Genomic DNA, 12,395 nt, shown 5'->3' with positions numbered 1-12,395 from the left:
TTGTGCCTCGTGAAACTTTTGGGAATGATTTCAAAGGATCTAAACGTTGTGTGTGTATGTGTGTGATCTTTCCTTAACTTTGTTGACTAGAAAGGCATACTGGAGTTGATGTAAGCATTGTATTTAAAGAAAAGCGGAGTGGATGTTTCATTGTATTTAGGAAAGCCTATAGAATTTTTAAGAATATATTTTATTATGAATTATGCCTTTTTTACTGCTAATTCTAAGTTTTTATCAAAGATAAAAATGGCTTTTTTAATATACTAGTTCTAGTCTAACTGACAGCTGTGAATGCACTATGGCCCTAAGCCTGAGTCCAATAATGTCAAGACAGTCTTTCTGTTGACTTCAGTAGGCTTTAGTTTAAGTTTTTTATATATAAGTTCTAGTTATTAAAAAAAGTAAAATGTATATACTTTTTTATTTTATTTTTGGATAATTAAACATTAATGTATTATTAGCGGCTTCTAAAACCCTATCAGTTTTGATACCTATTTAACCAACATAACACTATCAAACATCTTAAGACTTGTTTATTGTTCCAGTCTATTGTAGTTTATTTTTGATTTCCAGTATGAAGGACTCATTGATTCATTCTGATATTATGGCAAACTGACCATTATCAGGAATAGAGCATTCTTTTATAGCATCCATGGTACTTTTTAATGGCTGCTTTTGGTAGTAAATGATTTTTAAATTGTTTTCCAGGAAGGATAAATTCTTTTTAAAAACATTTATTGCATGTTTTGTATGTTGTGTTAAATCTTGAAATGTAATTATAATTTTATATATATATATATATATAATATTAAAAGAAATTATAAAAGAAATATTAGGAACCAACAGGGAGACACCTTTAAAATGCCACAAAGGAATTGTGTTCCTCTAAAATGGTGACAAGGCTGATAGGTCTACTGAAGTGCCTCTATAGCAATGCATGCAGGATGGATAACAGACAGGAAAAGATGGAAGCCTCTGTGCACCTGGAAAGCTATGATTTAATACCATCACTGAAACAATGGGACAAATCACACAACTGAAACGCTGCAATCGATGGCTATAGACTGTTCAGAAAGCATTGGCAAGGAAGAAGGGGTGGAGGGGTTGCCCTCTGTGTAAAAAAAAATTGACTGGAGAGAGCTGTCTTTGAAAACAAGTGCTGAATGGGTTGAAATCTTTTGGGTAAAAATAAGGGAAAAGCCAACAAAGGAAACCTCATGGTTGGTGTTTGCTACAGGCTGCCCAATCAAGGGGAGCCTGTTGATGAAGTGTTCTTACTTCAGCTACAGGAAGCATCACACTCACAGGCTCTGATCCTCTTGGGGGACTGCCCTGACACCAGCAATCTCTCCTCCCACATCTTTCAAGACCCTGAAATTCAAGGTAGGGACTGGGAGGAAGAAGTCCTTCCCATCATGGGAGAAGATCAGGTTTGTGACCACCTGAGGAACCTGAGCATACACCAGTCCATGGGATGACAGGAGAAGCTGGAAGCCATTGTGCAGCAGGAAAACTATGACATTATTGCCATCACAGAAACATGGTGGGATGACTCACATGACTGGAGTGCTGCAATGGATGGCTATAAACTCTTCAGAAGGGAAAGGCGAGGAGGGAGAGATGGTAGGGTAGCCCTGTATGTTAGGGACTGACTCAACTGTCTGGAGCTTAACGATGGTGTCTATAGGGTTGAGTGTTTACTCAAGAATCAGGGGCAAGGCCAACAAGACAGATATTGTGTGAGTCTGTTATAGACCACTCAAAAAGGGTGAAGAGGCAGATGAAATATTCTATAAACAGCTGGGAGAAGTCTTAATAATCACTAGCCCTTGTTCTCGTGGGAGACCAACTTATCAGATGTCTGTTGAAAATACCACACAGCAGAGAGGAAACAGTCTAGGAGGTTCCTGGAGTGTGTGCAAGAGAACTTCCTTACACAGATGGTGAGCCAACTCAGGAAGGTGCCCTGCTGGACCTGTTGTATGTGAACAGTAATGGACTGCTGGATGATGTCTTAGGCAAAGTGATCATGTAATGACAGTTTTTGATTCTCAGACAAGTAAAGAGGGGTGACAACAGAACTGCTACCTTGGACTTGCTGAGAGCAGACTGGCCTGTTTAGGAAACTGGTTGAGTGAGTCCTTTGGAAGGCAGTGCTGAAGGGCTAAGAAGTCCAGGAAGACTGGACATTCTTCAAGAATGAAATTCTAAAGGTGCAGGAGCAGACTGTCCCCACGTGTTCAAAGATGAACCTGCAGGGAAGATGACTGGCCTGGCTGAACAGAGGACTTTGGCTGGAACTCAGGGAAAAATAAAGAAGAGTTTATGACCTTTGGAAGGAGGGACAGGAAACTCAGGAGGACTACAAACATGTCATGAGTTTATGTGGGGAGTATATGAGCCAGCAGTGTGCCCAGGTGACCAAGAAGGCCAAAGACATCCTAGCTTGTGTCAGAAATAGTGGGGCCAGTAGGACCAGGGAAGTGATTGTTCCCCTGTATTTGGCACTGGTGAGGCTGCACCTCATATTGTGTTCACTTCTGGGCCCCTCACTTCAAGGAAGATATTGAGGTGCTGGAGTGTGTCCAAAAACAGGCAATGAAGCTGGTGAAGGGTCTGGAGCACAAGTCTTATGAGGAGCGGCTGAGGGAGCTGGAGTGTGGGGAAAAAGAGGCTCAGGGGAGACCTTATGTCTCTTTACAACTACCTGAAAGGAGCTTGCAACAAAGTGGGGGTCTCTACTCCCTAGTAACAAGTGATAGGACAAGAGGAAATGGCCTCATGATGCACCAGGAGAGGTTTAGAGTAGATATTAGGAAAAATTTCTTCACTGAAAGTGTTGTCAAGCATTAGAGTCACCATCCCTGGAGGTATTTAAAAGACGCAGCTGTGGCACTTAGGAACATAGTTCAGTGGTGGACTTGGCAGTGTTAGGTTAATGGTTGGACTCAATGATCTTAGAGGTCTGTTGCAACTTAAATAGTTCTATGATTCCATGACCCAACAAGATGCATGCCAGGGTCCTGAAGGAACTGATGTAGTTCACAAGCCGTTCTCCATTACATTTAAGAAGTCATGGCAGTCAGACTGCATCACCAGTGACTGGAAAAAGGGAAACATTGCACCCATTTTTAAATAGTGTAAAAACAAGGTTTTGGGAACCACCAGACCAGTTGGCCTCACCTGTTACCTGTAAGATCATGGAGCATGTAAAGGAAACTTCCCAGTCTTACCATTCAGGAGAGTCTCTGGCAGTCACACTCCAAATGTCAGAGACTTTAACTGCTGGGACTAAAGCCTCTTCGCAGTGGTGGCTCCAGTGAGCTGAAGGGAGCCCCTGCACACCCCACTCACATGCAGTCAGACCAGGTTTCCTTACCAGTTCGACCCCATGTTTCCCATAGCAATCTCAGATGTCTTGTTCCATAAAGCAATTTATTCACTGCACAGCAGCACAGAAACAGCCTGAGCTGGTGCCTCTAAGGAGTCTCGTGTATGGTCAGACTGGGTAGTTTCCTTAACAGAGCAGATCCTCCTGGAAGCTACATCGATGACAGGGGGGACATTAGACACAGCTAACATGGCTTCAACAAGGACAAACCGTGTCTGACTAATCTAGTGGCCTTGTACAATGGAGTGACTGCATCAGTGGAAAAGGGGAGAGCTTACAGATGTAATCTACCTGGATTTATGTAAGGCCTTTGATACAGTCCCCCAAAATATTCTGGCCACTTAGATGGTGTTGTGGTTTAACCCCAGCTTGCAAATAAGTACCATACAGATGCTCCCTCCCCCACTAGCTGCATGGGAAATCAGAAAAAAGTAAAACTTGTGAGTTAAGAACAGTTTAAAAATTGAAACAAATTAAAATATAATAATACTAATATTTTTAATGATGATAATAACAATAATAATAATTGTAATGAAAAGGAGAGAGAGAAAAAAATAAAACCCAAGAAATACAAGTGATGCACAATACAATTGCTCTCCACCTGCTGACCGATGCCCAGCCTGTCCCTGAGCAGCAATTGATCACTTCCAGCTAACTCCTCCCAGTTTATATCCTGGGCATGACCTTCTATGGAGTGGAATATCCATTTGGCCAGTTCAGGTCTCCTGTTCCAGTCATGTTCCCTCCCAGCTTTTAGTGCACCTCACTAGCAGAGTATGAGATACTGAAAAGTCCTTGACTTAGGGTAAGCTCTACTTGGGAAATACCAAAACATCTGTGTGTTATAAATATTATTACAGAATCACAGAATCATTTAGGTTAGAACAGACCTCTAAGATTGAGTCCACCATTTAACTAATCACCACCTTGTCAACTACACCATAGCACTAAGTGTCACAACCATTTTTTTTAAAACCTCCAGGGATAGTGACTCCATCACCTCCCTGGGCAGTCCATTCCAATGTTTACCAACCCTTTCTGTGAAGAAATTCCTCCTGATGTCCAGCCTAAACCTCCCCTGGTGCAGCTTGAGACTGTGTCCTCTCATCCTGTCACTAGTTGACTGGGAGAAGAGGCCAAGCTCCACCTCACCACAACCTCCTTTCAGGTAGTTGTAGAGAGTGATAGTATCACCCCTGAGCCTCATTTTCTCCAGGCTAAACAACCCCAGCTCCCTCAGCCACACCTCATATGACTTACTCTCTAGATCCTTCACCTGCTTCCTTGTCCTTCTATGGACTTGCTCCAGAACCTCAATGTCCTTCCTGTAGTGAGGAGTCCAGAACTGGACACGGTACTCGAGGTGTGGCCTCACCAGTGCCCAGTAGAGAGGGACAATTACTTCCCTGGTCCTGCTGGCCACACTATTTCCGATACATGGCCTTCTTGGCCATCTGGGCACACTGATGGCTCATGTTCAGCTGGCTATTGGCCAACACCTCCAGGTAATTTTCCACTGGGCAGCTTTCCACCTGCTTTCCCCAAACCTGTAGTGCTGAATGGGGTTGTTGTGACCCAGGTGCAGGACCTGGCACTTGGCCTTGCTGAACCTCATACAATTCACCTCAGTCCATCAATTTAGCCTGTCCAGACCCCTCTTTGTAGGGGTGATCTGCTCCAAAACATTCCACCTTGGGTGGATCCCATTAAGTCCCATAGACTTGTGTATGTCTAACTGATATAGCAGGTAGTGCTATATTTGCTAGGTGGAATGAGTCCCACAACTGGAATGCTGGGATGAAGGGCTACAGGCTGTTTAGGAGGGATAGGCAGGGCAGGTGAGATGGACATGTGGCACTATATGTAAGGAAGAGGTTTGATTGTACAGCCCTTACAGTTGGCAGTGATGTGGTGGAGAGCCTCTGAGTGAGGCTTAAGGGGATGGAAAACAAAGGAGATATTATAGTGAGTGTTTATTATTGATCTCCCAGCCAGGATGTAAGCAGTGATGAGTTCTTCTGTAAGCAATTAGGAGAAATCTCTGGATCAGTAGCCCACATCCTTATGAGAGATTCCAACTTCCCGGACATCAACTGGCAATATCATTCTGCTGTGATGAGCAGGCCTTGGGAAGTCTTGAAGTTTGTGGGAGGTAACTTCTTGTCACAAGTACTCCGTGAGCCAACTAGGAAAGATGCCCTCCTAGACTTGTTTGTGACTAGAGAAGGACTCTTGGGAGATGTGATGGTTGGTGGCTGTCTTGCCCACAGTGATCAACAGTTGGACTCAATTATCTTAATGATTCTATAATCATGGAATGTTTGAGTTTAAAATTTTCAGTGTAGTGAGAAAAAAACATCAGCAGAGTTGTTACACTGGACTTTAAGAAAGCAAACTAAGCTATTAAGGGAGATATGTAGCAGAGTACCCTCGGAATCTGCTTTGAGGGCTTAGGGACCCACAGTTCTGGTCAGTTTTAAAAGGTATTTAAAAGACATATAGATGTGGTGCTTAGGGACATGGTTATTTGCCTTCTTCTAGTCCTCATGAACTTTCCCTGATCACCATGACCATTCAAAGATAATTGAGAGTGGCCTCACAGTGAAATCAGACGGCTCCCTCAGCACTCATGGGTGCACTGATCAGGGCCATGGACTTATGCCTCTCCAATTTTTTAAATGTTTTCCTAACTGGCTCATCCTCTATTGAAGAGAAGTTTTCTTTGCTGCAGACTTTTCCTCTGGTCTCAGAGGCTTCAGATTTCTGAAGGTAGTCCTTACCAGTAAAGACTCAAGTGTAGAAGGCATCCTGTACCTCAGCCTTTGTCATTAGGTTCCCCGCTCCCATTCAGCACCAGGCCCACGTTTTCTCTGGTCTTCATTTTTTCTGCTGATGTACCTGTAGAAACCCTTAATGTTGCTCCTCAGTTTCAACTCCAGTTTGGTTTTCCTAACCCCATTTCCGCATACTTGGCCAGTGTCTCTGCATTCCTCCTGGGTCACTTGCCCCTTTTTGCAGCTCCTGTGTGCTTCCTTTTCATGTTTGAGTTTAGTCATGAGCTCCTTGTTCATCCATGCAGACCTGTCACGTTTGCTTGATTTCCTGCTCATTGTGATGGACTATTCTTGAGCTTGGAGGAGGTGATCTTTGAATATCAAACAGGTCTCCTAGATCCAGAGTGCTCTCCAGGACCATCTTCCATGGGATTCTTCCAAGCAGGTCTCTGCACAGGCCAAAGTCTGCTCTCCTGAAATTTGGAATTGTTATCCTGCCATTTGCCTTTTTCCATCCTCTCAGTATACTCAACTCCACCATCTCATGGTTAATGCAGCTCAGACTCCCCCCAACCTTCATATCACCAACAGTTTGTAAGAATTGTAAGAAAAGTTTCCTTGTTTGTAAGAATTTGGTCCAGCAGTCTCCTTTTCATCTGTTTTGCCAATTACAAGCTCTCTCTTTTCCATAACACTCTGCTTACCAACTCATTCCAGTACTCCTTCACTTGACTGTGGGTCATCATCTCCATTCCCCGTTATTTCTAGTTTAAAGTTCTCCTCACCAGGTTGGCCAGCCCGTTGGTAAAGATGGTTTTGCCCCACTTGGTCAGGTGGATCCCATCTCTAACAGTCTTCAATCTTTAAAGAAGGGTCCCCATAGTCATCATAAAATACAAATGCCGATTGTCATTGCCAGCTGGGCAAGCAACTGTTGACCCACAGGATACTTCCATTCCCCCTCCAGCTCTTGCTTCTCACTGGAAAGACCAATGAGGAAACTACCTGGGCCCCCATACCCTTGACCATTGCCCCTAGATGCATGTAGTCACACTTATATGCTCCAGATCTCCTCTGGCAGTATTGGTGCCCACATAAAGATTTGCAAGGAGTAATAATCCGAGGGTTGCACAAACCTTGTCAACATCACCGCAGCATCCCAGATCCAACCCCCAGCAAGCAGTAAATCTTCCAACACAGCAGGTCAGGTTGGCAGATGTGGGCCCCAATCCCCTAAGCATGGAGTCTCCCATTATCAGCTATCACTTCCTTCTGATGCTGCTACATGGCTCAGGCTTAACTAGCTCTTGGACAGAGTTGCCAGACCCTCATCTGCTGTGAGGGTACTGCATCTGTTCTTTGTTGGAGATATGCAAGTGAAGCAGGAGCCTTCTTTCTGTTTCCAGAAGTCATAGGCTTCCAGCCTTTGCTATTTCCTAATCCAGTTAGCACAGACCACCTGATTCTCCTTCAATACAGCTGAGACTTCAGGCTGCAGGGTCTTGATAAAGATCCACTAGATCTCTTTCTCACCTTCTCTGATACTGCACAGTCTGCTGACCTCTTCCTGCACTTTCTTGGCAACACAGGTCCTGTTCCACTGCACACCTTCTGCAGGCAAGGTAACTGTGTCCCTCTGCCTCAGCCTCAGCAAGAGACCCCAAGCACTTGCTGTACTCTGAGCTGCATCTTCCCTCAGAAGTCTGGTCTGGATTGAGGCCTCTGACTTTATAGGGATAGTTGCTCTGATGGCTGAAAGTGGTAATCTGTGACACATTAACACCATTACTGAGGACAAGGATGCAAACTGATAATTCTATTTTTGAGTTTCATCTTTTTTTCTTTTCCTGATTTTCAGTATGTCCTGGTTTAGAGCAAATTTGGGAGAAAACCTCCAAAGGGGGCCCCTCCAGAAAGCAAACCCACACGGTCCCTCCCCCCAACCGGTTCAGGAAGGATTCCTCAGAGAGAAGTGTAAAGAACCTGTTTATTTAACAGGCAAAGCACCCCCCAGCACACAAAATTAACAATACCAGATGACAACACTCTTTCACTGATCTGAAAAAGATGACAAATTCAGAAAGTCTCTCTTGGGAATGGTCGCTCTGTTATCAGTCCCTCTGGCGCTGGGAATAGCTGCTGCAGGCCACAAGGTGCAAATTCTCGGTGTTTCCCAGGTCCCAGTCCAGAGCAGGTTCGAATAATTCCAAAAAGGGAAAGGAAAAACAGTCCAGGGAAAAATTTGGACTGCTTAGCTAAACTAACTAATAAGCAGAAGCAAAAAGCAAGAGCAAAGCAGGAGCAAAGCAAAAAGGAAGAGCAAGAGCAAAGCAAAAAGCCAAGCAAAAAGCAAAAGCCGCACTATGTACTGCTTCATCTCTGTGTCCCGCCAGCTGTGGGGGAGCAAGCTGATAACAAAACAAAACAAAACTTCTCTCTTCAGAGCCAGTCTTGAAGGCACAGAACATAATATCCAGCATAAACAGAACACACGAATGGGGATACATGCATCATAACGTCACCCTAGGACAAGTATTTGGGGAAACCTACTCTTTCACATAACTTCCTAATAAATATTACCATAAAATAAATTAATAGTGAAGAAAACCTTTTGAAAAGCAAGCTCTAAGTAAAATTTGATTAGTTGAAATTGTTGTGAAAACATTTCAGTGTCCACAAAATAAATGAAAAACTACTGTGTGGGAAAAAGCCCCATTTCTTTGTTTAAAGAGTCCAAACATTTTATACTTCAGTCAGGAGTAAAATTTATTATCTTATGATTCTAGCAAAAGACCAGAGCCACAATGGCAATAGATCCTTTCCCCTGAGAATGGCCTTATTATCTCTTCACAAATGACAGGATGGATAGCACCAAACTTGTTTGGGAGTTCCTCTTCCAGACAGAGAAGTTATGTTCAAGATATTTTTCATGTTGTATCTGTCAATTTCAGCAATTACAAATACCAGAAAGAATGCAAAATCTTGTTATTTATGTAGAAGAAATATTTCAGATGAGAAACACAAGCTTTTGAAGGCTTATACAAAAATACATGTTTTCCTTTTAACTTTTTTTGCTGTATCATTTAATGTGTCTTTAGTAACACTTTGCAAGCTATCTGAATGAGCTTTTTTTTTTTTGTTCTGCAGGTAATAAATAAACATGAGCGAATGCTTTGTTAATTAGCAAGTGCATACAAAAATGTTAATGTAGAAACATGTGGGTTAAATGATTGACAGTGAAACAGAGTGTTTGCTCTTTGCCTGGAAACCTCAAGAAAGAAAAAAGAAAAAGCCCATTCCATAGAGCTAATTCAGAAGTTTTATAAGTCCAAATTAAATTTCATATGAGCTTTCACATTTGGGGACAGTTACACAAACCAGTTATCACTATAAATTTGAAGAAAATAATGCTTTAAAATATAAAATATTTCTTTCTTTTTAAAGCAAATTGGCTAACTTTACTAGAAGTTTTTATTTACAGGATTCATCAATTACTCAAACTGAAAAAGGACATTTCTCATATTAGGTGACTTCCATGAGCAATTAATTCTTACTCTACCAAAAGTGCTCTTTTGCCTCATAAACAAAATTCACTGTTTATTTCCACTGTTTCTTCTTAGATGTAATAAAAACAAAATCACTTATAGATAGTAATATTTCCCTTTTCTGTTTGTTTTTTTCTTCTTTATTACTCTAGCAGCATTCATTCTCCACCACCAAATTTTCATACCAGTATGAGCAATCCTACCTTGTTTGTTTAATACATTCTTATATATTCCTTATTGATACTGTCATTGAACATTGCACATTGCATTTTGTTCTTCAGAACTAAAAGAAAAACATGTTGGCAATGGTTCAGGGTACTTCAAGCTTACTTGAGGAAACTGAACTAGTGCAATAATTGCTGTGTCCTGTGGGGTTTTGCTCTTTAAAAGCAAAAGCACTGAAGGCAAAAAATTTATGGCAGAAAATTCATTATGAAAGTTTTCAGAAGATAGGAAACAGTTGTTACAATTACTGATGTACCTGTAGGAATGCCAAAAAGAATTTTCACTGCTGATCATAAGTTTTTTGAAGGGGTCTTAGGTGAAATGGTCAGTTCTGTTTGTTAAATCAGAAACGAAATAATTATTACATAATATAGAATCAAAGAATAATTCAGGTTGGAAGGTACCTCAGGAGGTCTCTAGTCCAACCTCCTGCTCAAAGCATGGTCAATGCTGAATTCAGACTTGTTTGTTCAGGGCTTTACCCTGTCAGGTCTTGAAAACATCTAAGGATGGAAGCTACACAAAGCTCTCTGGGTGACCAGTTGCACTGTTCAACTGTCTTCTTGGGTTGCTTTTGCTCTGCTTTGTTGTCCCTCTAGCAGATAGGGACAGCTCTGCTGTTCAAGTCCCTCATCAAAACTGGAGCCTGTAAACATGAAACTTATTCCAGGTACCTGAAGGAGACCTGTATTGGCTTTACATGGCAAGCTTTTGGTAGAGGTGGGGGGTGCACAGATGTCTTCTATGAGAAGATACCATAAGCTGTCCCCATGTCAGAAAGGGACACTTTCAGCTGGCTCCAAGATGGACCTGCTGCTGGCCAAAGCCTAAACCAGAGACATTAGTAATATCTCTGTGGTAACATATTAAAAAGAGTAAAAAAATGGGTCACAGCAGCAGCCAGGAGAGAGGAGTGAGAATATGTGAGAGAAACAACTCTGCAGACATGAAGGTCAGTGAAGAAGGGGAGAATGTGCTCCTGTTGCTGGAATAGAGATTTCTCTGCAGCCCATGGGGAAGACCATGGTGAAGCACATTGTCATCCTGCAGCCCATGGAGGATCCCACACGAGAGCAGGTGGGCGTACCCCAAAGGAAGCTGCAGCCCATAGAGAGCCCGTGCTAGAGCAGGGTCCTGTCATGAGCAGTGGTCCCATGGAGAGGAGCTCATGCCAGAGCAGGTTTTTTGCTGGAACCTTGTCACGATCCACTCGTATAAGCGGGGGTCGTGATGGTTCGTTAACTGATCTCAGAGTGCAAAAAACAACACAAAGGGGATTTCAGTGTTAATCAAAACAAATGCACCTTTTATTGAGTGCCCCCAGCAAATGCGATAGAGGGATTAGAAAAGAGATAAAGGAGAGAGAGAGAGAGAGAAAGAGGGGAAAGGGGTATAGCTACCAGACGTAGAGACAAAATCCTTGTAGACCAGCCAATAGATCTGCCTTGTCACGTCGGGGAGAATCTCGAGGTCTTGGTTAACTCAGGGGTCTATTATAGTCCTCCGTCGAGGGGGGAACAGGTAAAAGACAATGAAGAATAAGTCTATTGAAAACGGGTACAGACAGTCCACGTTCTGAAACAGGATAAGTCAATCTCAGCAGTGAGCGGGAGCCATTGTTTTCTTGGTCCAGCGATCACATCTGCAGGTAACACGGCAGACATCCCGCTTCAGTCAGGCCAGCGCCCCTGTGTCAGAATTATTAGGGTCTCAGTCTCAGTCCTTGGGAGGGAGCTTCAATCTCTGTTTGCCACGGTGGTCGTGAAACAGATGAAGGATTTTCCATGGGGGACCACCAAAGTTACCCCAGAAAGTTCATTTGGCCAAGAGGTGGGGAAATTCATGGGCTACTGTCATGAAGCAGGTGCAAGCATATAGGGCGAGTTGCTCCTTTGCCAGGCCCTGCTAGAAAGCAGTATACCATGGTGGCACTATAGACACAGCTGCGAACAATCACTTGGCGAGCATCCACCTCAACCAGGCCAGAACTCCAGTCAGGGTCTTCAGGGTCCCAGTGTCTGTCCTTGCAATGGTCGTGAGGCAAAAGAGGGAAACTTCAGACCATCTCTTACAAACCTGTGACCTTGTGAGGAGACAAATTCTGGAACAGTCTGTTTTTGTAGGACTTCACCCCATAGAAAAGACCTATGCTGGAGCAGTTTGTGAAGAACTGCAGCCTATGGGAAGGATCCATGTTCAAGAAGGTTGCGAAGGACTGTCTCCCATGGGTGAGACCCCATACTGGAGCAGGCAAAGAGCGTGAGGAGGAAGGAGAGGCAGAGACAGTGTTATGAACTGAGTGCAATCCCCATTTCTTGTTGCCCTGGGCCACTTGGGAGGTAGAAGAGTTGGGAGTTAAGTTGTTCCTGGAAAGAAGGGAGGGTTGGAGGAAGTTTTTTTTTAGATTTGTTCTTATATCTCTCTCCAACTCTGATTTGCAATAAATTAAATTTATTTCCC

The 12,395-nt window shown here is 43.1% G+C and overlaps 1 protein-coding gene across 1 annotated transcript in view; it reads left to right on the top strand.

The window, feature by feature from the left end:
- The window catches only part of LOC136568518 (transcription factor RFX3-like), a 212,079-nt gene that overhangs the window by 148,475 nt on the left and 51,209 nt on the right, over positions 1-12,395 (top strand). The window lies entirely within an intron of this gene.

Source organism: Molothrus aeneus, chromosome W (genome assembly GCF_037042795.1).
Source record: "Molothrus aeneus isolate 106 chromosome W, BPBGC_Maene_1.0, whole genome shotgun sequence".
NCBI classification, from domain to species: domain Eukaryota; kingdom Metazoa; phylum Chordata; class Aves; order Passeriformes; family Icteridae; genus Molothrus; species Molothrus aeneus.
Note: the sequence above shows the minus strand (reverse complement) of the source record. Positions and strands in the feature narration are given on the sequence as shown.